Source organism: Lynx rufus, unplaced genomic scaffold (genome assembly GCF_022079265.1).
Source record: "Lynx rufus isolate CCGP_SWC_20201006 ecotype Redwood Valley unplaced genomic scaffold, mLynRuf1.p SCAF_16, whole genome shotgun sequence".
Lineage (NCBI taxonomy): Eukaryota > Metazoa > Chordata > Mammalia > Carnivora > Felidae > Lynx > Lynx rufus.
This window is the reverse complement of record NW_025814830.1, coordinates 35,482,294-35,497,953: the sequence shown is the minus strand read 5'-3', so window position 1 is coordinate 35,497,953 and position 15,660 is coordinate 35,482,294.

Here is a 15,660-nt window from a genome sequence, read left to right as displayed (position 1 = left end):
TGAGAGACAGAGTGTTAGCAGGGGAGGGGCAGAGAGAGAAGGAGGCACAGAATCTGAAGCAGGCTACAGACTGTGAGCTGTCAGCATAGAGCCTGATGAGGGGCTTGAACTCACAAACCCTAAGATCATGACCTGAGCCAAAGTTGGATACTTAACCGATTGAGCTACCCAGGTACCCCTTAATAGAATGATTCTTAAAATTATTGTAAGTACGTAGCCATAACCCAGGTGGGAAAATTGGAGCTATGCTGCAAAGAGAAGGAATTATTACAGAAAACCTTTGGCACTACTGGACTATAGTGTCGATATGGTCCTTAGATATTGTCTAGTATAAATAATAAATAAAGGCAGTTAAAGAAAGAAGAAAATAGAGAAAAAGATCGCTCTGGTTCATGGTGGTGGCATTACCTTCCCTGTGAGTGAAAATTAAATTGTACTCTGAAAGCCCGGTTCATTTCTCACTTGGATCATGAAAACCAGATAAACATATTTTAAATACAATGCATAATCCTGGGCCACACCACTTGTTTATATTATTAGAATGTTTGGGGCTTGGAGCTTAAGATTCTGTATTATAATAAGAAGTCTACCTGGTAATTTTCATAGACACCAAAGTTTGATAATGACTACCTTAGGACTGTAGGATCCCCTGTCACTCTAAATTTATTTGAATATATGACTTGACATAAAACATTCTGAAGGTTTTACACAGAGCAAGTACTCTTGAAATATAATGATTGCTTTCAAATATTTCTGCTCTCACTTCCCAGAAACTGTTTAAAAGGATAAGACAGAAGAAGATTTATCCTCGTGGTTAGGTATAGATATGCAGGCTAGGGGGTAGAGGGGACAGTCAGGAATATATTCTTGTCTGTGTCTCCTAGTGCCTAGCACAAAGCCTGAGTCATGGGGGGTATCCAGTAAAATGTATGGAATGAATTAGCTAATGTGAGAGTCAGAGACTTCCCTCTCAGTAGGGAAGTTCTGGAGGTAAGTTTTCGCTTCTGAAGTCAAGCCTTGAATGTTCCCAGTAATGAACTCCGCAGTCATCTTTTGATGGAAATGGGAAGAATTCCTTTACAGGCCTTCTGTAAGGGGCTCTCTCTATATATTGGAAAATGAAGCAATGGTTTTGCCATTGCTCACATTAAATAGATGGGCTCCATTCAGCTTCTTTCACGTCCAGGGTTCTTCTGTGCCTCTAGATGGTGCTGCTGGCTCATAACTGAAGCAGTGCAAAATCCAAATGTAAGGCAAGTGAGGAGTGCAGACCTCTGAAGAACCAACTCTGCCTGCATCTGTGTCTCTGCCTTTTGCCAATTTGCAGGAAGATTTATTTTAAAATACTTCCACTTGGCCAATTCTAATCACCTTTTCTTTCTACTCTCCCCTCATTATCATTTTTTAAATTAAAGAATCTATTTTAACATACTCAATAGAATTTGTTTATGCTCTTCTTGTTTGTGGTACAAAGAATGGAAGAGTAAAGGTAACCAATCCATGGTAGAAAAATAAATAAAAGATTTCTACCTGGCAGCAAGCCATGTTGAACTCCATACATATGGAACTCCATGTTTACATACTCCATAAGTAATCTCGTCCAAGGTACATGATCTCTCACAGTCCAATTGTAATTTTTTTTTAAAGAAACAGCTTAACACTTGAAATATTGGATTAGTGAAATAGAAACACTGAGGGTTGAAAAATACGTAGGATCTGCATGGCTTTTCTGCCCTCTTGTTCTGAAGATAGACACCCATATTTTTTCATGGCACTTTTCCCTAATTAGCTAAATCTGGGACCAGAATCCTTCCCCATCCCAGAAATAAAGATGGATAAGTGTCCACATATACTTGAAACCATTAACTAACTCTGATCTGTTCTTTTATTTTGTGGTAGTTACTTAGGACATCTACAAGCTATGTGTCCTTCTCATATTTCCATGAAATAAGTAACAGAACAAAAATTGGAACTCAGACCAACTTTAGGTTAAATGTTTATATACCCTGCTGATCATGGGCTATCTCTAAAATTCCGAGCCAGAGTCCCAAACTGTTAATGCGTGTCTCAGGAAACAGTAGCAATTCATTCATTGATCAAAAAAGGATTTATTTGGCAGTTACTCTGATTAAAAAAAAAAAAAAACTATGCTAAATAAACTGGCTAAACAGATAAATAGAATGACTCCTTCGAAGCTATCATTGTGGCAAAAGAGAATGACCATAGGAGGTATTGGTACGGGCAGTAATGGAGTCTACTATATTGCTATGTGCAACATGTGACATGAAAGAAAGGTGTTACCAGGTCCAGTGGGGGGACATGTAATAGAATAGGAGTAATCAATGCTGTCTTGTTGCGGGACAAAGGCAAGACTCACACTCAGTTTAATGAAATGGGCAGACCTAATAAAGATCATTTTTGTTTCCCAAGAATTGGTAGGGAGTTACTAGAAGCACTAGAGGTAGATGTTTGCATGTATTTAGATTTTAAAAATAGGAAAACAATAATCGTGCACATGCATTTGGTATTCCCATGTGATAAGTATCTCATTTGATTCTAACAAAAGTATCACAGTGACCACCACCATGTAACAGCTACTTCCCATTTTAAGCATCTCAACTTCCAGACTCAGAGATAAAAATAGGCTTACTCAAGTTCACACAACCAATTGCAGAAGGGGTTTCAAAGCTCATGCTTCAGCTTCCACATTAGATAGTCTTTCTAACTGCCTTTAATTAGAACCAAAGAGGAAGACAACTCTACCTGTACCAATCTGTAATTAATTTTATGTTTCAGTTTCACAAACAGGACTTGAGATGTGTCTCTGAATCAGAGGGCAGGCAAAACTTTAGCTTGAAGGATGGAAAGGACCCCCCCCAGAGTCCAGAGGACCCCTGAGCTTTTTGGCACTGCTAGGCTGACCACACACTCAGCTTCAGTAATTTTGGTGACTAAAGAAAATCTGGAGATGGTAGCTGTGATACAAATCTATACAATTAGAAATGAGAACTCAGCTTTGACAAAAAAAAAAAAAAAATAAGGCAGCATATCAGGACCCACATGCAAAAGATTGAAGATTCTACAATGAACACTGAAAAGTAGTTGTAAAATTTTGGAACACTTACTTCACCTTTGAGAGGCAGAGTTGCCTCAATCTGCAGGTGCCAGTAGACAGGGTAACAGATCACTGTATTTTAGATCTTTCTGTGTTTCTATATTCATAAGCCATGTACTTTTAGCACTGTGTCAGAAAGGAAGGTGGAAATTAAAGTGTGAAAAGATTTGATCCACCTAAGGATTATATATAGAAGCAACGTGGGTTCGCCCTTTTGGCATATGGAAGCCAGATTCATGTCTCTGCGAAGAGACTTGAAGTTTTTCAACCCCTCCAGTGTCTGTGGCACTTAAAACTGCACCTGCAACAGGGGAGTGCTCAGCAGGTAACTGTTGAATGTTTCACATAGTAAATTTGCTTTCATTCATCCATTCAGTAAATACATAGTGAGCATCTACAGTAGGGAATACACTATTGTTGTCACTGGGGCTTAAAGAGTATTGCTTGTGAGGCTTCAATATACATGAATATTTTCACAGAAAGAAAAAGACAAAGTCAATGTGAAATAAAAACAAAGAAGGGTCTTGAGTTTGGGGGAAGCATAAAGTTTGATTTCCTGAATCTAGAAAGATTCTAAAGTTCAGCAAGAGACTAAGACTGGAAGCTTTTGGAGAAGACTGAGCATACACCAGTCAAGGCAGGTGAAAGAGTAGGTTCAGAGGAGGACTCATTCATGGTAGATCTTGGGAGGACTTATCATTGTCTCAGTCTCTGTACCTTTCCTGTACTCTCTCTGTACCTTTCCTGAGAAACACTGTTCCCAGGGTTCTTAACTCCAAAAACCATCAAAATCAAAAGTTTTGATTCAAATTCTTACTTTGTATATGAGTTACCTGGTTTCTCTCCCTCTTCTTTCCATTCTCTGGATTAAAAGAATAAACTTCCTAGTGCATTTATGTAGGAGTTAACACTTAAAGTGCCTTTGCATGAGAAAGCATCCAGCTGGTCAAGAAACAGCACAGCGGTAGAATTCTCAGACCACAGAGCACCACTGCAATCAGTCCTTGAGCTCCAGCCACTCCATCTGTGTCATGCCCTGTGGGTTTCAGTAACATCACTGATGATTCATTCACAAACCTGCTCATCCCCTCGCTGCTCTACATTGGGCACAATTGCTCATTGTTCTCCACTGATTAGAATGCTGTGATTTATAAATGGATGATGTAAAAGAAAAATAGACCAAGGCCATTACTTGCAGGTGGATTTTTCTAGTCTTGACTCCTGGGTTATCAGTCTTCTGTGGAGTATCTCCTGGCTACTTACTGTTGTGATTTTTTATAAAGTGACTTCTTACACTGATAACTGTACCAAGCTTCATGTATGTCCAATTCTAAAAGGCAGATGAAATATAACTGTTTTCATGAAAGTGTTTAAGGATCTAATCTACTCTAAACTGTCCTTTATGTGAACATTATAATATTTGATTCAAGGACTCTGAACTGACAGAAAGGGCTAAGTAGAAAGTGTGGATATTAACACATCAAGTTTGTCACCACTAAAATATTCAAGCAGGTTAATTGCCAACAGGCAAAAATTTAGATGGTGCAAATGCTGTTAAGTACTATTGTATGCCTAGGGATTAGCTTTCAGAGTTAGAATTGTAAAGCCCTGCCTTACAGAAGCGCCTCCTCTTGGCAGGCAAAGAGGACAATGAATTAGAAGTTGCAAAGTCTTAGGAAGAAATGTGGTGTCTTCATCTCCATTACCGAGTTTGACCCAAATAATTTTCACATGCTCTTAAGGGTGGTAACTTTTTGTAGGCCCCTTTTGTCTCCTGTAGCACAGAACGCAGGCCCCTTCACCAAGCAGGTGCTCATACATAATAATTACAACAATTATAGCATTCATTTAACCCTGAAGGATTAGGGAGGTGGGGATTAATTAAGGCCTAAAAAGAAGTGGGAATCTGAGAGAGCAAAACTTAAATTGATGGGTATAGGTTAGTAATGCCTACTTATTTGAGTTGGTATGAGCCTATCAGCCCAACATCTGGCAAACCTCTCTGAGATTTAGCAGATGAGATCTCAGGCATCTGTGAACAAACCTATCCTTTTTTTTTTCCTACTCAGTGATGGAAAAGATAGTTATTTTTATTTTTTTACAAATAATTTAAAAGTTCTGTCACAGAAAACATCTTTCATAAGGCTATTTTGTAACATTCATTTTTTAATCCTCTTTCTTAAAGAAAGTTAAAATTAATTTTCTCTTTTAAAACTTGGACTATTCTGCAATTAGCAACAGGTATATGCAAAGATAAATATGTGATAAACAGCTATATGTTTCTGCATGTAACTGAAAATGCCAACTTATTTTGAAAACAATTTTGATCAAAAAAAATTTTCTTGACAGTGTGTGTGTGTGTGTGTGCAGTGGGAGGGGCAGGAAGAGAGAGAATCTTAAGCAGACTCCCCACCCACAGTGGAGTCCAATGCGGGGTTCAATCCCATGATAATGAATGAGATCATGACCTGAGCTGAAATCAAGTGTGGGACATTTAACTGGCTGGGCCACCCAGATGCCCCTGAGAAATATTTTATGTATATATGCTTAGCTCTTCCTTCTTCTGCATTTTTGAGAAAAATTACATTAGAGAGTAAGATGCATACATGGCTTCCTACACGTACTCATTCTTCAATGTCACAAGTGTTGTCCGATTATCAGAGACCCCACCCAAGTTAGAGGTAAAGAGTTAGATTTCAGGTCCATTGGACTTTTTTTTTTCTTTTTTTCTTTTTCTTTTTTTAAGAAACTTGAACACAACTGTTGCCTGAGGTAGGGGTAGTCGTGGAAGAAAAAAACTAATTATTTAGAAAAAGATTATAAGAGGATATTTGAAGGAGAAAGGGCTAAAGGGACTGAACAGATTCTTAGAAGTTGTTACAAATGATGACTATAAATTCTATGAAGTGGAATTAAAAGCAGAATTTCAGATTCCCAAAGTTAAATTAAAAGCAGAATTTCAAGTTCCCATAACATGGCCCATTGTGAACTTTCCCTAGTAAAAAATAACCCAAAAAAACAAAAAAAAAACTTTTTAAAATTTATGTTGAGGAGAAAAAGATAAAATGGCAAGAATAGTGGATGTGGGGAAATAATTAATCCTCTGAAATCCTAAAAAGACAGAGGGAAAAAATTCCAAACATTAACCCATCTTTTAGCTCCCTTTCCTATATGCTGGTCACTGGTACTCATAATAGTTGCACACTTGACAGAAGCCCTAAGGATCACAGGAAGATTAAATTTTACTCATTAGATTATAGCTAACAAGGCAAGAAAATGTCCTGATATATGTAACAATGATTTCCAATAACTTGCTCTGTGACCTTGGAAAATTCACTTAACTGATCTGAACCTCAGTTTCAATATTTGTCAAATTAAGTGATTGAAGGAGTAATCTGAAGTCCCTCAGATAACTAAAAGTCACTGATTTTTAAGATGTGAAAAAAACAAAAAGCAAACAAACACTTCAGTTCAAAATTTCCTTTCAGCCAGGAAATGGAGCTAGTAAAGTACTTTTCAAAGCTATCAATGACTCCCAAAAGCCAATACAGATGATTCTCAAGTACAGCCAGATTTGGGAATCATTGGTCATACCCACGATGTCATTAGAAAAATGTTGTCTAGGAGTCAGAGCAGGCAGAAAAAGGTCAAATTCTCAAAAGTTTCTAGAGCTAGTGCCCTGTTCTGGCCAGAATACTCCAGTTGTAGCGTTCTGGGGTTGAGAGAAAGTCTTAACTTTGAATATCTGAAAAAATGCACTAAAAATGAAGTGTTTAATCAGGGGAATCTAGGAGTGCAAGGAGGGGTCATGGAAGGGGAGAATTGCCTGGATTTTTATGAATAAGTAACCTTGTATATTAATGTGTTCTGTGTGAGAAATGTTTCTAATAGAGATGGCTACTGGTTTTTGTCTATAATTTCAAGAAAAGAGCAAGTATCTGTTTTTAAAGATTAAAATAGTATAGAATATGGGGTCAGCTGGGTGGTTTCATGAATTAAGCACCTGACTTGATTTTGGCTCAGTTCGTGATCTCATGGTCCATGAGTTGGAAACCTGTGTTGGGCTCTGCGCTGAATTCACACAGCCTACTTGGGATTCTCTGTCTCCCCCTCCCTCCCACTCTCTCTCTCTCTCTCTCTCTGTCTCTCTCTCTCTCTCTGCCCCTCAGCAAATCATGGACACATATGCACACTGTCTCTCACGCTCTCCCTTTCAAAATAAGTAAACAAACATTAAAAAATAAATAATACAGAATGTGAACTAAATTTTCACTAATCACCCTTAATCTTTCGGATGCTGTAGCCCTGACCTATTGGACTGACCATGCTCTAGGTAACTATAGTGTCAAATATAAAATATTTCTATTCATGAATATACATAGAAATAATAGCATACACACACCACACACACACACACGATATAATACATAGACAAGTTCATACACTCAATCTCATCAAGTGATTTGCTTTTCTTAGTTAATACATCTTTGAGACCTGCGTTCACCCTGGTATAAAAAGTTTTATCCTGTGCACATCTGTCTCTTCACTTAAAATGCTTGAGTAAAATGCCATTGTATGAATGTACTCGAATTAACTATTTCTCTAAAAGTTCCTTTACTTAAATAGTTTGAAGTCTTTGCTCCTTTTGTAACCCACATTCATAGTTGTAAATGGTCTGATATGTTTTAGAACTAGGTAGGGTATGACTTTTGAACAAATAATAATAAAAAAAAACTTTCCTCTCTTGCCATATTATATGTTAAAGAAGAAGAGCACATTCTTAATCTTAGACTTTTAAGAAAGTGACTTAAGTCTGTTTTTTGTCTTTTCATTAATGGCTGTGCAACATGAGAGAATTAATTCCTCCCAGGGTCCATTCTCTCCTCTGCAAAATAGTTTGATAAGTTTTGTGAACCAGGGGGAAAAATGTGAATCTACTCTTCTAAAATAGCAAAAGTATAATTGAATACTTTACTGGAAAAAAAAAAAAAACTACTTAAGTAAAAGCAACCAAACTCTGTTCGTTGGAACCTTTACCGTGATTATTGTGGCAACTACCAAACCAGCCCTCTTGTTGGAATTCTAATAGTTATGGATAGTGTAACACTCTTCATCTTGTCTGATAGACAAAGCATAAGGCACATTCGTATATTGTTCTGGAGTCAGGATATCTCAGCTCAGAGGTGTTCCAGGAACCATCAACAGCATTGAATTGGAATAACTGGCATGTCCTTGCCAACCACAGAATCCCAGAGGGTATTCCTTCAGAAACATTCTCAAAAATGTTTACTTCTGGGGCGCCTGGGTGGCTCAGTTGATTAAGCGGCTGACTTCGGCTCAGGTCATGATCTCGCAGTCCTTGAGTTCGAGCCCCGCGTCGGGCTCTGTGCTGACAGCTCAGAGCCTGGAGCCTGTTTCAGATTCTGTGTCTCCCTCTCTCTGACCCTCCCCCATTCATGCTCTGTCTCTCTCTGTCTCAAAAATAAATAAATGTTAAAAAAAAAACATGTTTACTTCTCCCTCTTCAAATTAGTAGACTTTCCAAAGAAGAGTTGGTCGAAGCATTTCCAAGACGGAGAAAGAAACTGTCTCTAAACTTTGTGGAACTTGACCAAATAAATTTGCGTTAGAAATATAAATGGAGTGATAAGATCTTTAAAGAGAAAGAACAAAAGACCTGACACTATTCATTTATTCCCCAGAAAACAACAAAATAAAATGAACATAATAATTAAACAAAGTACACGCTTATAGAAGCTGCTTTCATTTGATTTTCCAAGTTTATGTTTTTTAATCATTAAGTTACCTTTTTTCTTATTATTTTGATGAGAGGTAGTTGCACCACACAGAGAAATATGGCTTGACGGTATATTGGAGATCCAAATGACATCTTAAAGTTGTTAAAATCTTATTCACATGAACAGATTTTGTATTCAGACTTTTTTGGGAAAAATCTGCTAGCTTGAATCTTCTAACTAATGCAACTTTCACCTATATACACAATAGAAATTCTATTATTTTCTGCTTCTCATAGCAGCTTTGAAATTCCACAACCTACTTTAGCATTCTTTAGTCTTTAACAAGTAAGACTGGGAATTGAGGAATAATCAGTAATGGTTATCTGCCTTTTCCTATTTAAGAACAATAATGGTGCTCACTCATCCTGAACAAGGCCGTTAATTAATCATTGTAGCTATGCAGGTTGAAGTCCCAATGTTATCATCACTGAAGCATAGCAGCAATATAAACTCCTGCTTAAGTGCTTTTGTTCTGTGAAATAAATCTGTGCATTACAACCATTCCTAATCATTTATTAAAAGTATAACACTTGGCTATTATCATACTTGATGGTGATGTTTTTAAGTCATTTATTTGTTTTCCTTGCTAGCACAAATTTAATTTGCTAGAATTTTTAAGCATATAGTGGATTTCGTGGGAGGGGACCGGAGAGCTCTCTAGAAGAATGCACCTTAAAAAAATAAATAAATAAAAATACACAGACAAAAAGAACAGGATAGAAAATTAATCTGAACGCCCAGACTGATTGGCTCTGCAGTGGACATTAGGCATAAAACACGAATGTCGGGATTATTCGAGTCAGCTACTGAACACAACCAAAAGATATAATTAATAATATGTATTGAGTTAACCATATTAACTCAAACAAATAGAACTTTCTGTTGGCTTGAAAAGAGTGTTGGTCTCTAATTTGGAAGTTGAGGTAATAGCCTAATTTGCTTAAATGTTACTTAGTATTTGTGAATAATGCAAGTGAAATTACTACTTTATAGTCGCATGGGATCCACAACCCTGAGGAAAGACAGCTTTTTAAGAGACTTTAACCAGATACAAATGGTTTCTTTTTTATTAATACCACCCCCACAAAAAAGAGGTGAAGTTATTTGTTAATAAGACTACAGAATACTGAATAGTAGGAGTGCACTCAGTGCTTGTGTGCCATCCCTATCCCCCAAGCAGCAAATGGGACAATATACAGTCTGGAGCTTGTCTTTAAGGACACGTTGATTAAATGCTTGAATGGGGTCTAATACAGGTTATGGGGAAACATAATGTCACTAATTGTTAAACAGACCAGAACTTATACAGCCAAATGAATGTTGACTGTTTGAAACAGGTACCTAGGGAGTCTGCAGACTTAACTCCAAGATAGCACCTGATCTCAAAACTCTGGAGCCCCCCACCCCCTTAATGACATTTTGGTGGCTTGGAAACAATCAGATCATTACGTTTTCACTCAAGAGACTGGAAACGATTTCCCAGTCAGAGATAGTTTAGGATGGATTCACTATAACATTGTGAAATTGGACTACGGTTTCAGTCAAATGGGGGTTCAGTCACCATTTCTATCATTTACTGCCTGAAAGACTGCGAGCAGTTGCTATGAAAGACTGAGTGAATGAACATATGAATAAATTAATGTGTGGTTATTTCACTCCTTAATCAAAAAATCTCTCCTTGCCAAAGCTGACCCCAAATTTTGATGTAGTGCTGAAGAAAGATTTGGCTAATATATGAAAATACTTAGGTCACCAACAAACCTTACTCCTCCCTTCACATATGGATGGGGTTCCTACTGTGTGCCATACATTGTACTAAGGCAGATGAAATCCTAAGATAGACAATTTCATGTCCTCCCAAACCTTATGATCTAACACAGAAGACAAACAAGTACCCACATAACAAGAGTACTGTCTGATTGGAGCTAGAAGAGGAAGGCAAAGGATACATTAGACTAGAAGGAGAGAGGGGAGAGCTTCCTAAGGAAGAATTTGTGGATCTGAGAAAATACATAGAAGTAATCATGCCAACTGCAAAGGACTGAATGTGTCCTGATAAAATTCAACTATTGAAATGCTATTTCCCAGTGTGATGGGATTAGGAGGTAGGGCTTTGGGGAGATAATTAGGTTATGAGTGTGGAGTCCTCGTGGATGGGATTAGTGTCCTTATAAAAGAAGTTTTATCCCTCATGCCCTTTCTCTGCCACATGAGGATAGAATGAGAAGTCAACAGTCTGTAAGTCAAAAAAGGGTTTCACCCAAACCAAATTGTGCTGGCCCTTGCTGGCTGATCTTGGACTTCCAGCCTCCAGATATGTGAGGAATACTTTTCTGTTATTTTTAAGTGACTCAGTCTATTTTATTTCTTATAGCAGCCCAAATCTAAGACACCCCTTTTCCCTTTGTTAGGTGAGGATATGAAGGTCCAAACAGGAGAATTAATTAATCCCTGGTTGAATGACCACTTGTAGATTTTTTCTGTTATAAATAATCTCTTCACCCAATGTGGGACTTGAACTTACAACCCTGAGATCCAGAATCACATGCTCTACCAACTAAGCCAGCCAGGAGCTGCAACCTCTTGTAGATTTTACCTGTAAGGTATTAACACAGATCTTGATCTCTAGTGCTCTGTCACTAGTTTATATGAAGAAAGTCTATACATTCTAGAAGCTTTATGTACGAAAGATCCTGTTTATTGGTATTATCCTGAAATAATTGTGACAACCCTCTCCTTTCACTCGCAAAAGGGGACCAGCTCAGAGAATAAGAGATATAGCTTGGTATCTTATTGTATGATGTAATTTGTGGTCTTTGAGACATAGGGCCAGGATTCATTTATGGAAGTATAGAATTACACATGTTGGCTCTGAGGGCGGTAGTTGTGGGATTGAAAACTGTCTTTCATATTTACTGGTTGTGGTCAAATTACCAAACCCCTGAGTATCATCTATATGTGTAATGGGTTGGGGGAATGTGGGTTGATAATTACCTCCTGGTTGTGTTTTGATGATTTTCTTTTTAAATGTTTATTTTTGAGAGTGAGAAACGCAGTGCAAGCAGGGGAGGGGCAGAGAGAGAGAATCCCAAGCAGGTTCCATGCAGTCACCACCGAGCCCCATGCAGGGCTCAATCCCACAAACAGTGAGATCATGACTTGAGCTGAAATTAAGAGTAGGACACTTAATTGAGTCACCCAGGTGTCCCAAGGATTGATTATATTAGTGTTTGTGAAATGTCTAGTACAGTGCCTGGCATTTGCACCAACTATATGTATGTTACTTACTATTACCTATCATTAGCTTTTTGTTCTATAATTAGATTCACTGAGAGCAACAGGACAGGATTTAAAGGGATGCTCTGGACCCAGATGGTGTAAACTTGAAATCTCATTCTGCTAGGGCTTCATTTAAAAGCTGTGAAACCTTGGGCAAATTACTAGAACTCTTTGTGTCTCCATTTCCTCAAAAGTCAAACAGAGGTATTAACAATAGGATCTACCCCATAGGGTTATGGATAGTATTGAACGTTATAGGAAGACCATGTGGAACAGTTCCCCTCATACTAGAACTGCTATCACCATCATCACCATCACCACCATCAGCATCTTTCTTTATAGGCCTATTGTGTGCTAATCCTTGAGGCCATTACATTACAAAGGCCTCTGGCCCTAAAGAGCATACATATTTGTACTGGACAATACTAACGATTTTTTTTTTTTTTTTGCCAAGTTTTGTACTTGGTATATATACCCAATGATTTTATCTCACTTTTAAATTATAATTTTGCCTTTCATTACACTGGACCTTTGCTAAATATTTCTAGGACTTGTATTCCTTGTGAAAACTTGATTTTTAAAAAAATATCCACCCTTTCATATTTCACTCCAGTGCTCTTAGGAATTACAAACAATTAAGATGACTGTTGAATAGTAAAGTACCAAGATCACCCCCTTGACTTGTTAATGGTATTTGACTTCTAGCAAATGCTCCAAAGTACTGAGAGAAGCAGAAGCTGTTTTTTTGTTTTTATTTTTTGTTTTTTGTTTGTTACTCTCTTGGTTTTCAATTCATTAATCAAAGACCCACATATTGATTCAAGTACTCCACCTCATAATATCACGGGACAAACATTATACCTCCATGAAAGTTGAACCAAGTAACCCAAGAAAGGAAACACAATAATATTAACACAAATATGATTCCAAAGACACGCTGTTCTGTACCTGAAACAGAATAGATAAAAACGAATACAATTTTCCTCTTTTAAATACAGTTTAATTGTATCATTTTGAATACAGAAAAAAATAATGAAATTTATCAATATTTTCTAATGCAGACCTCTCCAATCTTAGTTTTAAATAATTTTAGTATCATCTTGTCTAGTGAATTCCTTCACAAAGTAGGCTTTGGACACACCAATTTGGTTATTATTTCTCCCTTTATGTTGTATTTTCAACTCCATATTTCAATCCTCTGCAAATGCCTCTCTCTCTTTTCCTATAAGGCACTTCTCCCATTTTACTTTCTTATCTCACTTCATTAATTTTGTCCGGTGATATGTACTCTTTTTCTGTGAGACTTCCTGTGGCATCCTTTGCTTTCTAGCCCCTAACTCCCAGTCAGAATTATTTCACAGTCCTTGGTGACTAGTTGGATTTAACAGTTTTTCATCCCAATTTTTTTCACAGCTGCATGCAAGTTGCTTTTCCTGATTCAGTCATAAATTCTTCAGAAGCAGACACTACCTCTTGTTTCACACTTTTGTGTACTTCCTCACTCACTGTCACCCCACTCTTCAGGAAGGCATTATAAGATTTAAATGTGCAAGAAATATCTGTCAAGTAAATGTATGGGTGTCAAATGAAAGTGATGCTTGATGGTGGACTCCAGGTGGAGTTGGTGGACTCATACCCAGAAAATGTACTGATGCATTTTTATGTACTTGGACAATATTATTATGGTTGAATTACAAGCTTGATTTTGCAAACACAGCAGCATTTATCCCCCCAAGAATGGTCCCTGTCTCTTTCTCTCTTTTTTCTCTTACACACACACACATGCGCGCGCGCGCACGGAGAAACTGGCCAATAACACCCCTGTGATAGTGCCTTTGAAAGAAACACACCTCCCTCCCCCTCTAAACTGCTTTTGAAATAAAGGCATAAAGTGAGTTAGGTATGCTGAACAGGTGAATATCAAAGGAAGAATTCCCCCTGCTGCCATTAACTACATGAAAGCTTTTGGGAGTTATTCCTTTGCTCATTTTAGTGGTTTGTATAATGAGATCAGAAGACAGAAACTCTGGCAACTCTTGGATCTGTTTGTAGCTGCTAGACACAGAGACGCACTCGGCACAGGAATGATGATTCTATTTGAAAGCACCAAGCATCCAGATGCATGAAGTGGCCAATAATCACCCCTGTCTTGTCTGGGTATCATCCAGTGCCTTGCCTTTTGCAGTGGGTTTCACTTTCCTTTTCACTTTTTTTTTTTCCTTTTCAGATTCATGACTATGAAAAAGCATTCTCTACAGCTCATTTGGCTCATTGTGAAATAGAGTGTTGAGAGCAGAAAAAAGGAACCCATTCTGCATACTAAAATGATTGTAGGAAACCAAAGTAATTACAAACACACACACACACACACACACACACACACACACACACACACACACACCTGTGTACATGTGACATAAACTATATCCAATAGGATGACAATCTGGCCAGTGCATCAGGTACATCCTAAACATTCTGAAGTGTCTCTTGAATGCCGACTTGATTTTGCACTGTTAGGCTTGCATTTGCCTGTTTCATTGCTTTTTTTGGGGTGGGGAGGTTGGAGCATTCCAAATAAAGAATATTAAAGAATATATGACTTAGAACCTAATAACAGTATTGACTTCATTCCTGGTGTTTTTCATAAAAAAAAAAAAGTTTTGTGTTATTCTCAACTACATCTTCTCATCAGTGTAGATAACTAATACAATATTAGACCTGATGTTCATATCTAGATAGTCCCCTTTTTGGTGAGCCTAGATCATGAATGATGAAAGAAAGGAGCTAGACTGTTGATACTTCAGTTGGAAGGAGTGCACAGCAAGAGGAAAATAGCTGCCAGGGGCAACATGGGCTCTGATGGGGGGAGGGCACTTACTTTCTCATTCCAAGTGCCAGTGAGGAGACTGGGTTTACAGACATGTCTAGGCCAGATATCAGAAGTACTGATCTATATGGATAACACGTAGCTTTTGTAAACCTTGTATCTTTACACGTACTTTGAAATAAAAGAAAAACACCTCCTCTGTGTTACATTTGCAACATTGATTGAATTCCCCTGCTTCACTTGTTGCTTATAATTAAAATAAACTAAATAAAATGTATATAAATAGTATAATAATAAAAATGTAATAATTACATGAATTTCCACCTCTGGGTCAAATTAGGGTCTTCTAACTTTAACCAAGCTCCAGTGGCTTCCAAACACCTCAGCCTAGGAGAGTAAACTTACAGAGATCTTGCACGTACAAGGGTTTCCTCAGGATTAAGCAACAATTCTGTACCATTAATCCTCTTGATGCCCTGCAACATTATTACTTTTAAACTGTCTATATTTCCCCATGATCCATAAAGTCCAGATTTATGCCTTTTTTTATTGTCCTAATTCTCATCAAAATTCCAGTTTACGCCTCAAATTGTCACCATTTTGACAATACATTGAGTGGTCACTCTAATCACCTCCACATA